Source organism: Callospermophilus lateralis, chromosome 15 (assembly GCF_048772815.1).
Source record: "Callospermophilus lateralis isolate mCalLat2 chromosome 15, mCalLat2.hap1, whole genome shotgun sequence".
Lineage (NCBI taxonomy): Eukaryota > Metazoa > Chordata > Mammalia > Rodentia > Sciuridae > Callospermophilus > Callospermophilus lateralis.
In genome coordinates, this window is record NC_135319.1 from 66,092,101 (window position 1) to 66,106,731 (window position 14,631).

General features: G+C 33.6%; 1 protein-coding gene and 1 non-coding gene across 4 annotated transcripts in view; one reads left to right on the forward strand and one right to left on the reverse strand.

Moving 5' to 3' along the window:
* Nucleotides 1–14,631, reverse strand: part of Hpse2 (heparanase 2 (inactive)) — a 649,448-nt gene that overhangs the window by 609,160 nt on the left and 25,657 nt on the right. The gene's annotated exons all lie outside the window — the stretch shown is intronic.
* Nucleotides 9,538–9,672, forward strand: LOC143381666 (small nucleolar RNA SNORA18). Its single transcript, XR_013088841.1, has one exon. It is a non-coding gene; the product is annotated as a small nucleolar RNA SNORA18 (small nucleolar RNA).

Here is a 14,631-nt window from a genome sequence, read left to right on the forward strand (position 1 = left end):
CTGTGCCAGAAAAAATATCCCACTTAGCCTCTTTGAGAATTGCATTTCATTCCATAGCATGAATAGACTGGCTAGGAGTAGAATGTTCATATTACTTTTTATCAACATCTAGTTGTAAATTATACAAAGGGATATTGTCATTGAAAGTTACCAATGCCAAAGTCAACCAAAAAAAACAGAATTCTAAAAAGTTAAAACAACAGGTGTAGATATAAGACATCTGAACTTTTGATAAAATTTGTCAAGCATTATCAGTTCCTTGACTAACCTGGAGGCAAATCAAATTTCTTCATGTGGATGGTTTTGGAGCCTCCTAGTGGCAGCCTCGGGGGACCTACAGGGCAAGCTTGGACTAGGCTTTCAAGCGAAAATATTAGTTATATATGCTAGTGATCAATTCAAATAAACATATCAGCTCCTACAGTGTACTATATTAGACAGAGGAATAAAAAGTTGAATAAACACTTGTCCCTCCTCCATGGAAATCATAGCCTCTTATGGAAACACACAAAAACAAGAATAACTCCAGTCCCATATTGGTAACATTTATAAATCAAATCACAGAAATTAATATTTGTAGTAAATAAATGGATGTGTGTCATTGCTGTGTTTATGGAAACACTAGCTATTATAGGAAGAACTGTGCCTCCTGACAAATTCATATATTGAAGCCCTAATCCTTGTACTTCAGAAGAACATGGTTGTATTTGGAAACCAAGCCACAAAGAGTTAATTAAGTTTAAATGAGGCCCTTAGGGTGAGTCTTAATCCAATTCAATCCAAATGGTTTCCTTAGAAGAAGGAAAAGATTAGGACACATGCCAAAGACACATGCACACACAGAAGAAAGACTATGTAATAAGATAATGAAAAGGTAGAAGCCATCTACAAGCCAAAGAGACAGGCTCAAAAGAAACCAAACTGACTGACACCTTGATCTTGAACTTCTAGCCTCCAGAGATCTGCAGAAGAGTCCCTTCACATCTTTAGGTAACCTATACATGTATGTGAGAAAACTGCCAAGTTAAGGAAAAGAAATACCAGGCAGGATTAAGTACAACAATCATCACAGTTAACACAGGACTAGGAATAGTTCATGTTCATACCACAGTACACAGTCTGAACAGCCAACTGAAAAGACCTCATAACCCACAGACATTTTAAAAGAACTGTCAGAAAATCCAGCATCTAAATACATTAAGTACAAATGTGATATTTAATTTAAAATTACAAGCCATAAAAGCAGCAGGAAAATATTAGCCACAGAGGAGAGAAATTGAAATATAAACAGACATAGAAATGACACAAATGATGGAAGTGGTAGACAAATATACAAAAAAGCTTTAAAATTATATTTAATATGTATGCTCAAGAAGAAAATAAAATACAAGAGTAAAGATGAATATTCTAAACGATATAAAAAACTGAATTTCAAAAACAAACATAAATGAGAGAAATGAAAGGTATGCTAAATGGATTAACAACAATTTAGCTATTACAGAAGAAAATATCAATGGTGTTGAAGACATAGCAACACAAACTATCCAAAATATGAGAGAGAAATAAATACTGGAAAATCTTTAATAGAGCATCACAATTATTTGTATGTTAGGCCCAAAACTAATGGGCCTAACATACAAATAATTGGTGCCCACAACAAAAAAAAAAAAAGGGATGGGAGAATAGAAGGAAAGGATACTTGAAAAAATATGGTCAAAACCTTCTAAATTACGTGGAAACTATAAACCCAGAGAGTCCCAGGATGAAGAAACAGAAAGAAAACAACACTGAGTCACTTCAAAATCAAACAGCTGAAAAACTAGAGGTAAAGAGGAAAATATTTAAAGTAGTCAAAGTATACATTAAGTATAGAAAATATATATAAGAAGAGTAGATATTTTATTAGAACTATGCAAGTAAGAGAAGATAGGTCTATAGAGATTAATTAATAAAATGCAAAGAGAAAAAGAAGTCCAAAAACAGAACAAAATATCCCAAGGACAGACCAATATTAAATGGGATGTTAAATGCATAACTGGAACAGTCCTAAAGAAATTATGGCAGAGAATTTTTTAAAACTAATGACAAACAATAAGCCATAGCCAGATTCAATAAACTCAAATAACACTAAGCAGGATAAATACCACAAAAACAATTACAACACACACACACACACACACACACACACACACACACCCCGTAGGCCTATCATAGTCAAATCCAGAAAAAAAGGAGTGTGCGGAAATGGAGTAAAAATTAAAATAAAAAAATGTTAGCCCAGAATTCCATTATCCTTCAAGAGTGAAGACAAGCTTCCCCAAACAAATTCCTTGCCAACATACCGACTCTTTCAGAAATATTAAAGAAAAGATCTTCAGGCAAAAGAAATATGATGTATATCAAAAACCTAAATATGAAAGAAAATAGGACTCATAGGGGAATAAATTAAGGTAAAACAAAGTAATTTTTCTTCTTTTTAATTACTCTAAGAGATAACTGAATACAAAATAAAAACATATAGCATATGTTTAGGTAAAATTATATCAACAGCATGAGGGGTAGAAAAAGAAATAAATTTACACTATGCATTAAGCAGTAAAACAGTATTTGAAAGTTGGCTCTGATTATTTATAAGTCCTTGGATACAAAAGGCACAAATTATTTTTTAATGATGAATTGGACATCATCAAAATTTAAAACTTTTACAGGGGTCGAGGACGACTGGGGTTGTGACTCAGTGGTAGGGCACTCACCTAGCATATGTGAGGCACTGGGTTTGATCCTTAGCACCACATAAAAAAATAAATAAATAAAATAAAGGTATTGTGTACATCTACAACTAAAAAAAATTCTTTAAGAAAACAAAAAGACAAAATAGATACAAAAGAAGAAGTTATAAAATAAATATCTAATGAAGAACTTGTATCTGAAATCCATTAAAAACTTTCACAACTCGATAATAAGATAAACAACCCAATTTACAATTAAGAAAGGATTTGAACAGCAATTTCACCAAAGAACACAAGTAGGGGGAAATGAGTAAATAATTCAATGCTCAACATCATCAATTATTAGAAAAATGCAAATGAAAACATGAGGTTCCACTGTACACTCACTAGAGTACTTTTTAAAATTAAAAAGACTCTACAAAAAGCTGTGATTAGGGCTGGGGTTGTGGCTCAGCGATAGATCACTCTCCTAGCCCAATCTGGGTTCAAACCTCAGCACCACATAAAAATAAATAGATAAAAGTACTGTGTCCTACTACAACTAAAAAATAAATATTAAAAAAAAACTGTGATTAGGATGTGGAGCAATCAGAACTCTCAAATGTTGTTGGGGAAATGCAAAACAATCCAAGAACTTTGGGGAAAAGTTTGTTAATTTCTTTAAAAGTTAAACATAAACCCCACCACAGAATCTAACAATTCCACTCCTGTGTATTTATCCCAAAGAAATTAAAAAAAAAACACATGTTCATGAAAAGATATGAAGTTCACAGCAGTTCTATTTGAAATAGTCAAAAACTGGAAAGAACTCAAATGTTCATCAAGTGGTAAATGAATAAGTATTTATAGTATATCCAACAAATGAAATACTATTTAACAATAAAAAGGAACAAATTTCTGATAACTGCAACAACACTGATGAATCTCCAAAGCATCATACAAAGTGGAAAAGAAAAAAAAAAAAAAGTCCAGGAGTCAGGCAGAGGAATAACTGTGAAAAGCATAGAAGATACTTTTGAGGAATAGAAATCTTCCTGAATCATGTATCATCATGATTGGAGCAGGAGTCAACAAATGACTATATCTGTCAAAATTCACCAAAGTATATGCTTAAAATTAGGCAAATTTTACCAGAATAATGCTGACCAAAAGTGAGGAGGAGGAAGAATTTTTTTTCAAATCATTTGCAAAAGCTGTCACCTGTTCTATCTACTCACAAGGTAATTTCTCACCTAAATCTAATTGAGACACATACCAAATACACTTGAAAAAGCACAAAGAGTATAATACATGGTGGGGATGGGGGAGCCCCAGACAAGAGAAAGCTTAGCAGAGCCACTGCAAAGAGACCATTTTAGAGCAAAGGTAGAACTCAAATAGAAGTTGAAAAACAGAGTCATTCTGGATTAGAAAAAGAATCTTAGGACAAGAAAAATGATTTGTTTAAATATTTTTAGAATATTGAAATGGAAATTCATTTGCAGAGATGAGAAACTTATTTTTGGAAAAAGCCTTTGAATTTCTCGTGGACCCATATGGACTAGTTTGTGTGCTCATGACTTCTCAGGCCTGAGGAAAGCTGGAAATTCCACACTCACTTCTCTCTACAAGAGTCCTATTCCCACCACATGACTTTTCCCCGTTTTAACACCACAAAGATATCTAATTAACTTCTGCCACATGCAGCTGGCACCAAAGCAAACCAAGCTGTGATGTAGCTGACCCAGAATTACTGATGAATGTTCAAAATAAACATGCTTTCAGCCAATCTGGAATGGTATATTTCTAAGAGGACAGAGAACTCTTAAAGTTAATTAACTCAAAGGGACAAACTGTCCACCCAGTGGAAGTTTTTCAGTAATGAGTATCAGACCACAGATCTTCCTGCAGCTGAGCTTGTTTATCGTTCAAGGAGGCTGCTTCTGCACGTCTCATGGATATTTTCATGATTTTTGTTTTCACTGGCTTCTGGCTTCTTACAGTTATATAAACAGGCCAAAAAAGCAAAACACACATAAGAGCAATTTTAAACGAAAGATCCCACACTTCCCGCAAATGGCAAAAGCACCTACCTTTTTCCTTTTCCACATGTCAGAGCAGACAATAGAGGAGCAAAAGAGTAAGTTTGGGAGAATAGGAGAAGGCGTCATTAAAAAGCACAAACTTAATTTTTGTCATTTTGTAGTTGTATGGAAATTTTAATAAAGTGCTCTCTGTTGCAAAGTTTGATGATTCCCTTGTGTGAGCTATACAAAAATGATATCAGACCCATATCTTAACCCTAAATTATGGAAGTACCAAAGCAAAGTTCTTGAAAGAACCTACTTGACTGCATGGCACAGATAATCAATGCCATGTTAGGCAAAGGCTTTTCTGTTGTTTTATTTGCCTGTATGCCTGTTTTTGTTTAAGTAGAATATTATCTTCTGAATGGGCTCTGACTGGTTCTAGGGGGCAGTACATCTCACATGGATCATTTTTGAGACAGTAGAAAGATCCTAGAACATATCACCTTCCTTTGAATAACTGGCCACTTCTGCCTGACAGTGTTCTTGCTTCCTTAACAGAACAGCGCCTACGAGTCAGTGAGGTCAGCTTCAGGAGCAGAAAGAGTACTTCCAATCCTGAGAACTAGCCTGGGTTGATGCTTCTGCTGCCCTACCTTCTGCTATCCTTCTGTTACCCTTCCCCCAGTGTCTGTCTCCCTGTGAAGTTTTTCCAACTTTATTCAATACAGAGTCATTTGTGTCAAGGATCACTTTACAGGATAAAAAAGTGGAGACTCATCTAAAAGGACACAATAACTACCATTTATTAAGTACCTACTATTCATTGGGCACTGTGTTAATACTTACATGACATAACTCTACAATAACACAACATGACAGTTTTATAGAGCAATACTTACGAGCACAGGTTCTAGAGTCAGACTACCTGAACTGGATTGTTTTTTGGTGGTGGGAGGGGAGCATCAAGAATTGAACTCAGGGGGCCCTCAGACACTGAGCCACAGCCCCGCCCTATGTTGTATTTTATTTAGAGACAGGTCTCACTGAGTTGCTTAGCACCTCACTGTTGCTGAGGCTGGCTTTGAGCTCCCAATCCTCCTGCCTCAGCCTCCTGAACCGCTGGGATTACAGGCATGTGCTACCACGCCCAGCCTGAATTAGAGTTTTTACTTTGCTACTTATAAGCTGAATGACACTGGAAAAGCTGCATAATCTTTGTTCCTTACTTCCCACATCTATCTATAAAATGAAAATAATGAGAAAATCTATTTCATAAACTTTCTCTGAAGGTGAAGTGAAATACTCAGTAAATATCAGCATATATCATTTTTGCTTTACAGGTTAAAAAAACAAACAAATTAAGGCCTAGAAAGCTTAAATGACTTGTCCAAGCTAGTTAAAATACAGCAGAGTTCAAATACAGGCCTAACCTTAAAGTCAAAGTCCTCAACTGCTATACCACTATGACCCCCCCAAAAAAAATCTAAGAAAAAGACTTTCTCAAAAAATGTTCTGTAGAACTCTGATTTCATGAAATTACATACTTTTATCTCTCCCTTGGAGATTTGCACTACATGTTAATATATTAAAACCTCCTTGAAGAAGTCTATTTAACTTCATTTATCCCAGTGTTTCACAATTTGACAATTCCATAGATAATCAGAATTGCAGAAACATCATTTGCTAAAAACTCCAAGGAGTTAATCCATCACAAGTAAAATGTGGGTAGTGTTGGCTAGGATTATGTCCAAGTGCCTAATTTCTACAATTAATATTTACACTAGTCATTGCCTAAAATCCTAGTATTTTAAGAAAGAGCAAAGTTTTTAAGTTGTTTACCAGAAAAAAAAAATAGCCTATGGAATTCAAATTTTAAAAATAGACAGACTCAGGTACAAGAAATGACTTGGCCTATCCACTGGCATCAGAAACAAAATCTAATCTTCTGACTTAAACTAACTCTGTCTTCTATAGTAGCAGTCTCCAAAATGAATTATGTGTGCACAGGGAAATCTGAAAAGGAAAAAATGTAATATCTATTTAGATGGCTTAATATGTTATAATTTCTGATTTTGAATATACATTATAATTAGTATTCTAATGTAAGTACACAATTTACAAATAAATATACAAATAAAAATTTATGAATATGCTCAAAAGGATTTCACTAACAGAAAGACATTATCAAAAAGTATAGAGTCCAGGGCCTGGAGTTGTAACTCAGAGGTACAGCACTTGTCTCGTTTGTGTGAGGCACTGCATTCGATTCCCAGCACCACATATAAATAAACAAATAAAATAAAGGTCCATCAATAACTAAAAAAAAAAATTTAAGTGTAGAGTCCACTATTTCAGTCTCTAGATCTAAGAAGTAGCATGCCACTATGATAGAGGACAACAGAGGGCAGAGTAGAATAGAGTAGTTATGGTATGCCCCAGCAATGTCTTCCAAACCAAAGAATCAGATCCCCTTTTTAAAGATGAATAAAGAAAAAAGAAATTCTCATGGACTGCCCTGAAGATGGAAATAAATTATTCTCATCATCATATTTCTTAAGAATTTAAAAAACATAAAATCCAGCCTTTACCTAGAGTTCTTAAGCAACTCCAAAAACCAAACAAATTTGTAAGTTCAATAGAAACAAGTTAGGGAAAAACTCATAACATTTAAATTATCAGCAGCAATTTAACATGGCAGATGGTGCCATTTTATTAATAAATCACCACTTGTAATCTAACTATAACTAAGACTTGTGACACAAGTTATGCCTGTTTCCTCATAGAAAATTGGGAAACAAAAATTATTTTTCTTAGTTCATAGGGCTATTATAACTTAATGAGCTAATATTTATAAACTGAACAGAATAGTAACTAAAACAAAGCAAGTAACCAATAAGTATTAACTTCACCATAATCATATCATCATCACCATCATCATCATCAATCTGGAGTGACCTGCACGAATCACTCAATTACTCTACTATTTTTTTCTTTATATGAACTATTTTAAACTTTCATTCCTAGAGCCTTCTCTGACATGATTTTGCCTTCATAGGCTCCAATCTAATTATACTGTCCATGTGTTAAGTCTGCCCCTGCTGTTTTCCCATGAACACGAAACAATTAAAGGAGTATAACTTGGCACCAACACAATCCCAATGCCAATAATATAGATAATAAAATCCCATAACACAAGTGTTCATTCAGATGAATCAGAATGTATAACATTAGATTATTACCAAAATGAAACACACAGTTATAAAATTCTAGTAAAAAAAAAATCCTAGACAATTAAAAAAAAACATTCACACACACACAATTCTGCAGGAGTCATCAGAAAGTTAGGGATACACTGCTCTACAAATATATTAAAAGAGATGAAAATTTGTTTTCTGGCTGAAAATGAGTTAGTTCTTCAAGTCTACTTTATACCACAAGAATATGTTCATGTTTTCTGGTTAACATTAATTAGCATTGCATTCCATGTCTATGCACAATCTATCTTCCTTACAAGAGAAAGAGTACTAAACATGGTGTTTAAAGTACAAGTTCAAATTTCTCTCTGACTGAACTAATAGCAGTGTGAACCTGGGTACGCCATTTGATTTCTAAGTGGGTTTCTTCTTTGTTGAAATACTAAGAGAACCCACACAATAGAATTCTTTGAAGATTAGATGACACATACCTCTACATCCACGGATTGAACAAACCTCTGAGTGAAAATATTTTCAAACAATGTATCTGTGCTGAAAACATACACACTCCCTTGCCATTGTTTCTTAATATAAGAATTATATACTTATATTAGGTATTATAAGTAATCTAGAGATGATTTAAAGTATACAGGATGATGTTCACAGGTTATATGCAAACATTACCCTGTTTTTCTATAAGGAATTTAAGCATCTTCAAATTTTGGTACCTGCAAAAGGTCCTAAAACCAATTCCCATGGATATAGAGGAATGGATGTATATTCCAAGTATTTAGCCAACAGTGAAATATCATGTAAATACAATTTAGAAATACTAATGTAAAGTATTAATCTGACAAAAGCAAAAAAAGATAGGACATATCCTCTTCTTAGATTCAATACTACCTAGGCATGCCACCACTAAATTATACATTTAAAATGCTCACTATTGTAAATTTTTTCCAGGTTAACAACAATTTATGGAGGCTGAAGAAATATATTTCTGGAGTAATAAAAAATAATCAAATCTTACTAATGACACCTCATACAACTCACTTATTTCTGAAACTAAGATACTTCATCATTACAAATAGGAAAAGAAGAACTCAAACTATTTCTATTTGCTGATGGCATGATTCTATATTTAGAAGACCAGAAAACTTCTAGAACTCATAAATGAATTCCTAAAAGTAGCAGGATATAAAATTAACACCCATAAATCAATTGCATTCCTGCATGTCAGTGATGAATCAACTAAGAGAAATTAGGAAAACTATCCCATTCACAATAACCTCAAATAAATAAAATATTTGGGAATCATTCTAACAAAAGAAGTGAAGGACCTGTACAATGAAAACTACAGATCACCAAAGAAAGAAATTGAAGAAGACCTTAGAAATTGGAAAGATCTCCCCTGTTCTTGGACAGACAAAATTAATATTGTCAAAATGACCATACTACCAAAAGTGCTATACAGACTTCATGCAATTCCTATTAAGATTCTGATGACGTTCTTCATAGAAATAGAAAAAGCAGTCATGAGATTCACTTGGAAAAATAAAAGACCCAGAATAGCCAAAGTAATCCTCAGCAAGAAAAGTGAAACAGGTTGAGGTCTTCCTCCCGATGGAGCTTCTCTTGGAGCCAGTGGTCACTGGAAATGCCTCATAGAGTAATTTTGTGGTTTTGCTTTACTCATAGGACTTTTTTTTTAGGTCTGTGGGAAGTAAGTACAAGACAAAAAGTATAAAAGGCCTAATTTTTCTTTTTATCTTAGGTATCAGCATATCCCACGCTTGCACTACTGAATGTGATAATAAGAATGGATATGATTTAATTTGAACTCACTGATGTTTCGAGAAGTGTCAGTACTTGAGAACCACGCAGATCCATCTATACCCAAAGTATAAGGCTTTGTTTATATTGCTTCTGGCTATTTGTTTTCTCCTCTTTGGATCCTAAAGTCAATTACTTGAGGAAATTAAATCCCAAATATCCTAGGCAGAGTATTGTAAAATCATCATTATCCCATAATTCAAGTGGGAAAAGAATGGTGGCAATGCTGTTGAAACAAGTAGATAAGCCTCAGTTCTTTTAAAAAGGTTTGAAAGTAATCTGTATGGAATTAAATACATATATTGAAGATATAAAAATAAAGCTAAAAAAGCTAAAAAATAAAAATAAAAAGTGAAGCAAGGAGGCATCACAATACCAGACCTTAAATTATATATAGAGCTACAGTAACAAAAAAGGCATGGCATTGGCACCAAAATAGACACAAAGGCCAATGGTACAGAATAAAAGACACAGAGACAAACCCACAAATTCAGTTATCCCATACTAGACAAAAGTGCCAAAAAAGAAAGGCTCGTCAACAAATGGTGCTGGGAAAACTGGAAATCCATAATGTAGTAGAATGAAATTAGATCCCTCTCTCTCACTCTGCAAAAAACTCAATTCAAAGAGTATCAAGGACCTAGGCATTAGACCAGAGACCCTGCACCTACTAGAAGAAATTGTAGGCCCAGGTCTCCATAATGTCAGCATAGGAACCAAATTCCTCAACATGACTCCTAAAGTACAAGAAGTAAAATCAAGAATCAATAAATGGAATTGTATCAAACTAAAATGAATTTGTATCAAACTAAAATGCTAAAATGCTTCTTTACAGCAAAGGAAACAATCAAGAACATGAAGAGAGAAGCCTACAGAATGAGAGAAAATCTTTGCCATCTACACTTCAGATAAAACATTTATCTCCAGGATATATAAAGAACTCAATAAACTTCACACCAAAAAAAAAAAAAATAACCCAATAAATAGTGAGCAAAAAAACTGAACAGGCACTTCACAGAAATACAAATGGTCAACAAATATATTTTTTTAAAAAAAGGTTCAAATCTCTAGCAATTACAGAAATCCAAATTCAAACTACACAGATTTCATCTCACTCCAGGCAGAATGACAATTATAAGAATACAAGTAACAATTAATTTTGACAAGAATGTGGGGGAAAAGTTACACTCATACATTGTCAGTAGGAAAGCAAATTGTTGCAACCACTCTGGCAAGCAGTATGGAGAGTCTTCAGAAAACTTGGGATGGAATCACCATTTGATCCAGTTATACCATGTCTCAGCATACACACAAAGGACTTAAAATCAGTATACCACCGTGACACAGCCACATCAATGTTCAATGCAGCTCAATTCATACTTTTCAGCAGATAAATGGATAAAGAAAATGTGGTATATCTACACAAGGGCATACTCAGCCATAAAGAAGAATGAAATTATGGCATTTGCCAGTATGTTAAGTGAAATAAGCCAATCCCAAAAAAATAAAGGCCAAATGTTCTTTCTGTTTTGTGAATGCTGACTCATGATGGGGGTTGGGAGGAAATGGACACTCACCAGATTTGAGAAGGGAGATGGAAGGTAATGGGAAGAAGTGAGAGGAGATGGGAATGGGAAAGACAGTGGAATGAATCAGACATAACTTTCCCATGTTCATATATGAATACACAACCAGTGTAACTCCACATCATGTACAACCACGAGAATGGGAAGTTATACTCCATGTATGTGTGATATGTCAGAATACATTCTACTGCCATGTATAACTAAAAAGAATAAATAAAAAGAAAAAAGATACCTTATCATTAAAAGGTGAGAAATAACTTTCAGGGTTCTATAAATATTTAAATGAAACAAATGATATTAAACCTTTAGCACAGTATCTGGTACACAGAAAGTACTAAAAATATCAGTTCCACTGTGTAGTTTTAAGGTCCTTATTTTTCGTAAATTATAGATCCATCTATTAATCAAAAGTATCAACTATCCACTATATGGTTCACCATTTTTAGAAGATGGGGTATGGAAGAAACGACAGACGTGGACTCTATTTTCATAGTGCTTACAATTTAGGAGGCCAAAAACAGTTACAGGGAACAACACTTTCAATCCCTAACATATACATTTAATAAAATTTAGCATTTTATAATATTATTATAATTGAAACCTTTTTTATATTATTGTGGTGAAAACACTTAACATGAGAGCTACCTTATAAACAAAAATTTAAGTATAGAATACTATGTTGTTAGCTATATGTACAATGTTGTATAACAGATCTCTAGAACTTTGAAACAGAGAGCATAAATAAAATTTTATTCTGAATAGCACTTCCTATTTTCCCCTTCCTCCCAGTCCCTGATACCCTGCTTCTATGACTTTAACTATCTTAAATACCTTGTCAGTAAAATCTTTAAATATTGTTCAGTGACTGGTTTATTACTCTTAGCATAATATACTCCATGTTCATCCATGTTATCACATATGGTAGAACTTCCTCCTTTTTAAGACTGAATAATATTTAATTATATGTATACACTACATTTTCTTTACCAACTCATCAATCAATGGATACTAAGGTTGTTTCCACATCTTGACTATTGTGAATACTGTTACAAAGAACATGATATTGCAAATTTTTCTTCAGATCTTGATTTCAATTTTCTTGGATAAGTACCAAGGATGTTTTGGATAAATACCCTGGATAAAAAAACCAGGATTGCTGGATCATATGGTGTTTTATTTGTAATTTTTTAAGGAGTCTTCCTATTTCCCCTAAAGAACTACACCATCTTACATTCCCACCAACAGTGTAGTGTTACAATTCTGCTACATCCTTACCAACACTTATTATCATCTTTTTATAGTAGTCATTATAACAGGTATGATGTGATAGCTCATCATGGTTTAATTTTCACTTCCCTGATGTTGAATATCTTTTCATGTACTTGGCCATAAGTATGTTTTCTTTGATAATATGTCTATGCACGCCTTCTACCAATTTTTTTCAATCAGGTTATTTGTTTTTTGCTTTTGAGTTTAAGGAGTTTCTTTTATGTTTCAGATACTATTCCCTTCTCAGATATATGGTTTACAAATATTTTCTCCACTTCCATAGGTTGCCACTTCATGATGTTGTATCATTTTTGTGCAAGAAATTTTGTTTGATGTAGGCACATTTGTCTAATTTTCCTTTTGTTGCTTATACTTTCTGTGGTGTAACAAAGAAATCATTGCCAAAATCAATGTCACAGAGATTTTACCCTATGTTTTATTCTATAAATAATACAGTTTCAGGTATTAGATGTAAGTCTTCAGTACATTTTGAGTTGATTTTTGTGTATAGTTTAAGATAAGGATATAATACCATTCTTTTGCATATGGCCATCCAGTTTTCCAACAGTCTGCTGAAAAAGAAATTAGGAAGGGCTGGGGTCATACCGCAGTGGTAGAGCACTTGCCTCACATGTGTGAGGCACTGGGTTCGGTCCTCAGCACCACATAAAAACAAATAAAATAAAGGCATTGTGTCCATCCTCAACCAAAAATATTAAAAGAAAGAAATTAGGAAAACTAAGTCCATTAACAGTAACCTCAAAAAAAGTATAATACTTGGGAATTAATCTAATGAAAGATGTCAAGGACCTCTACAATGAAAACTATAGAACACTAAAGAAAAAAAAACTGAAGAAAACCTTGGAAGATGAAAAGATCTCCCATGTTCTTGGATAAGCCAAACCAATATTATTAAAATGGCCATACTACCGAAAGTATTATATAGATTCACTGTAATCCCCATCAAATTACCAATGACATTCTTTACAGAACTAAAAAAAGCAATTCTAAAATTCATTTGAAAAAATAAGAGACCTAGACTAGCCAAAGCAATCCTGAGCAAAAAAAAAAAAAAAAAATTGATGCTTTAGGCATCACACAGAATGGTACTGGCACCGAAACAGACACAATGACCAATAGAACAGAATAGAAGACACAGAAATAAATCCACATAAATACAAATATCTGATACTAGACAAAGGTGCCAAAAACATTCATTAGGGAAGAGATAACCTTTTTAATTAATAGTACTGGGAAAACTAGAAATCTATATGTACAAGAATGAAACTTGACTTCTATCTCTCATCCTGAACAAAAGTCAACCTAAAATGTATCAAACAGGAATTAGACCTGAAACTCTACAACTACTATAAGAAAACGTAGGCCTATCACTCCAACATATTGATACAGGAACCAACTTCTGTACTAAAACAACAACAAAAAGAGTATAGCTCAGTGGTAAAACACTGGTCTAGCATGTGCAAGCCCCTGATTCAATTCCCAATACCACCAAAAAAAAAAAAAAACACAAAGATAAGTGTTAGCAAGGATATGGAGACAAGGAAACCCTTGTACGTTGTTGGTGGGAATGTAAATTAGCACAGACGTATATATAAAACAATATAAAATGTCCTCAAAATATTAAAAATAGAACTATCATAAGAGCCAGTAATTCCACAACAGGGTATAAAGTGAAAGAAAATTAAATTAGTATTTTGAAGAGACACCTTGACTCATGTTCATTACAGCATTATTCATAATAGTCAAGGTACAGACTCAACCTGAGTATACATCAATGGATAAATAAAAGAAAATGTGAGAGAGAGATATAGATATATATATAAATATATCTCATATACATATACATGGATATTTTTCAGCCTTAAAAAAAAAGAAAATCCTGTCATTTGTGATAACATGGATGAACCTAGAGGACACGGTATAAGTGAAATGAGCGAGACAAGGGAAACAAATACAACATGATCTCATTTACAAGTGGAATCTAAAAATA